Consider the following 3,999-nt stretch of genomic DNA (forward strand, 5'->3'; position numbering starts at 1 on the left):
CATAGGACGGAGCCCAGCTCGTCGACCCAGAGACCTTTGGCTTCGTTCAGTCGGGTCTTGAGTCCATGGAGCAGGGTTCGGTTCGTCACCTCAACCTCACCGTTGGACTGTGGGTGCCCGACTGAAGTTAGTCGATGACGGATGTGGAACCTGGCGCAGAAGTCCTTGAAGTCTTGGTTGTCGAATTGCCGTCCGTTGTCGGTGATGATGGTGCGCGGCAATCCGAACCTGAAGATGATGGACTTTTGGATGAAGTCCTCCATCTTCCGCTCGGTGATCTGCGCCAAGGGCTCGGCCTCGACCCACTTCGTGAAGTAGTCGATGGCGACAACGATGAACTTCCTCTGGCCTGACGCCGGTGGGAAGGGGCCGAGAATATCGACTCCCCACTGAGCGAAGGGCCATGGAGCGACAATGGGAGTGATTTGGCTGGCCGGTTGGTGCTGAATATTGGCATACTTCTGGCATGGCTCGCACCTTCGGACCAACTCTGCCGCATCCTTCCTCATGGTCGGCCAGTAGTAGCCCTGTCGCAAGACCTTGAAGGCTAAGGACTTGCCCCCCAAGTGATTCCCACAAATTCCTTCGTGAACCTCTCGGAGGGCGTAGTCAGCGTCGGTCGGTCCCAAGCACCTGAGCAGAGGGAGGGAGAACGACCTCTTGTAGAGTCGGCCGTCCATGATCACATATTGCGACGCCGACCATCGGAGTCGCTTGGCCTCCGCGGGATCTTCGGGACTGGTCCCGTCGGACAGGTACCGGACGATCGGGTCCATCCAACTTGGTTCAGACGTTAGCTGCTGTACTTCTTCGACCCGATCGATGCTCGGCTGTTGGAGGTTTTCGACAAACGTCCGACCCAAAGAATCATAGGCCGACGTTGCCAATCTGGAGAGAGCATCGGCACGGGCGTTCTCCGTCCTGGGGATGTGGGAGATCTCGAAATGCTCGAGGCGGGCCACGAGATCCTTTACCTTCTGAAGATACTTGATCATGGTCGGATCTCGCGCCTCGAAGTCGCCCTTGACCTGCCCCACGATCAGCTGAGAGTCGGAGAATGCCCGGAGGCTGTCGACGCCCAGTTCCTTCGCCATCCTCAAGCCCGCGAGGAGTGCCTCGTATTCGGCTTGATTGTTGGAGGCCTTGAAGTCGAACCGGAGGGCGTATTCGGTGACTACCCCATCCGAATTCGTGAGCAGGAGCCCGGCCCCGCTTCCCTGAGCGTTGGAGGCTCCGTCGATGTGGAGTACCCAGGTGGAGATCGGGTCTGGCTCAGAGACCGAATCTCGTCCCGGGCCTTCAGCTCCCGACCTTCGGTCGGTCGTCGGGCATTCAGCGATGAAGTCGGCCAAGACCTGAGCCTTCAAGGCAGGCCTCGGTCGGTACTGAATGTCGAACTCGCTAAGCTTCATCGCCCACTTAGCGAGTCGTCCGGATGTGTCGGGTCGGCGCAGTACGGCCCTCAGGGGCTGGTTGGTGAGTACCACGATGGCGTGGGCCTGGAAGTATGGTCGGAGCCGTTGCGCGGAGACGGTCAGGGCGAAAACCATCTTTTCCGTCTCCGAGTATCTGGCTTCGGCGCCGTGGAGCACTTTGCTGGTGTAGTAGATGGGCTGATGGGTTCGGCACTCGTTTTCCCGAACGAGCACCGAACTGATCGCCTCAGAAGATGTGGCCAAGTAGAGATACAAGGTCTCCCCGACCTGCGGCTTTACGAGCAGCGGCGGGGAAGCCAGGTACCTTTTCAGGTCTTCAAAGGCCTGTTCGCACTCATCCGACCAAGAGAAACCGTTCGCCTGGCGCAGGGTCTTGAAGAACGGGAGGCACCTTTCAGCTGATCGGGAAATGAATCGGCTAAGAGCGACGATTCTTCCGTTCAGCTGTTGGACCTCCTTCTTGGTGTTCGGATGACGCATGTCGAGGATCGCCTTTATCTTCTCAGGGTTGGCCTCGATCCCTCTCTGAGAAACGAGGAATCCGAGGAACTTCCCGAGGTCACCCCGAAGCGCATTTGGTCGGGTTGAGCTTCATTCGGTGTCGTCGAAGGGTGCGGAAGGTCTCCTCGAGATCCTGAACATGGTCCGGGATCTGCGTGCTCTTTACCAGCATGTCGTCCACGTACACCTCCATGTTACGCCCGATCTGGTCTTTGAAGACCTTATTGACGAGTCGCTGGTAGGTGGCGCCGGCATTCTTCAATCCAAAGGGCATCACCCGATAACAGTAGAGGCCCTTGGGGGTCACGAACGCGGTGTGCTCCTCGTCTTCAGGCGCCATCCGGATCTGATTGTACCCGGCGAAGGCGTCCATGAAGCTGAGCAGTCGAAATCCGGACGTCGCATCCACCAGCTGGTCGATCTTCGGGAGTGGAAAGCTATCCTTCGGGCATGCTCGGTTGAGGTCGGTATAGTCGATGCAGATCCTCCATTTCCCGTTGGCTTTCTTGACCATGACGACATTGGCGAGCCAATCGGGATACGTGGATTCCCGAATGAAGCCTGCTTCGAGCAGCTTGTCCACTTCTTCGTCAATGGCCTTCTGCCTTTCTGGGGCGAAGGACCTTTTCTTCTGCCTCACCGGCTTCATTGTCGGGTCGATGTTGAGTCGGTGAGTAATTGTTTCTGGAGGGATGCCCGACATATCTGCTGCCGACCATGCGAATATGTCGGCGTTGGCCGTCAGCAGCTCCGCCAGTCGGTGGCGTTCGGTGTCGGGCAATTGAGACCCGACCCAAACTTTTCTGTCGGGATTTTCTCCTACGGGATCGCCTCGAGCTGCTCGGCCGGCGAACCCCGCTCTTCCTCCTCCCGTTGATCCAGTTTGTCGATTGTCAGGGGATCCTTTGTCTCGTCGCTTTGGACGGAGATTTGGAAGCATCGTCGGGCGAGCTGTTGATCTCCGCGCATCTCCCCGACTCCGTTTTTGGTCGGGAATCGAACAAGGAGATGGTACGTCGAGACGATCGCCCTGAGGGCGTTCATCCGGGTCGCCCGAGTATGGCGTTGTAGGCCGAAGGAACTTGGACGACCGCGAAAATGAGGGAGACTGTGCTTTGCCGTGGTTCGGTACCGACCGTCACGGGCAGGGTGATTTCTCCTTCTGTCGTGACGGTGTCTCCGGCAAAGCCGATCAAGGGCGTGGAGACCCTACTAAGTCGATCAGTCGGTAGTCGCATTCGGGAGAAGGTCGAGTAAAACAAAACATTTGTCGAACTTCCATTATCAACAAAAATTCGTTTTACATCATAATTGGCTATTGTCGCCGACACAACAACAGCGTCGTCGTGGGGAGTCTGGATGCCCCGAACGTCGTCTTCTGAGAAGGTAATCACGTCGTCCGGGCGCGGCTTTTTCGTCGGCTCCCCCCCTGTAGACGTCCCCGATCCCAGCCGCTTGGAGATCATGTTGATGACTCCAGCCGTCGGCTGGTTAGTCGGCGCCTCTTCAGTCGGCTGGGGGCGTCGATCGGCAGCCGGTCGGGTCGGCGGACCCTTTCGAAATTTGCCGAGATACCCCCGGCGGATGAGATTTTCGATCTCATCCTTCAACTGGATGCATCGCTCGGTGTCGTGGCCGTGGCTCCGATGGAACCGGCAGTACTTCCGATGGTCGAGGCCCTTTGCCTTCAGAGGCGGAGGCCGTCGCAGGTATTCTTCCCCTTCGATCTCCATCAAGATCTGCGCACGGGGAGCGGAGAGAGGAGTGTAGGAGTCATACCTGGGACGCACCGGCCTCGGAGTCTGTCGGCGGGTGATTTTTGGATCTGTCGGGGTGGAGAAAGCCGACTATTGGCCGGGGGCCTGCTTGGTTCGGCAGGCTCCCGACCTTTTCTTCGCTTCTCCTTCGGACCTCTGGGCTCGACCAAGCGTCGGTCGGACGCTCCTTCGTCCGCGCGCATATACTTGTATGCGCGCTCCAGTAGCTCGGCGTATGTTCGGGGGAGGGTCTTGTCCAGAGAATAAGTAAACCGGGACGACCTCAGGCCCCGCTTCATGGCTGA

Source organism: Elaeis guineensis, chromosome 4, assembly GCF_000442705.2.
Source record: "Elaeis guineensis isolate ETL-2024a chromosome 4, EG11, whole genome shotgun sequence".
In the NCBI taxonomy this organism is placed as follows: domain Eukaryota; kingdom Viridiplantae; phylum Streptophyta; class Magnoliopsida; order Arecales; family Arecaceae; genus Elaeis; species Elaeis guineensis.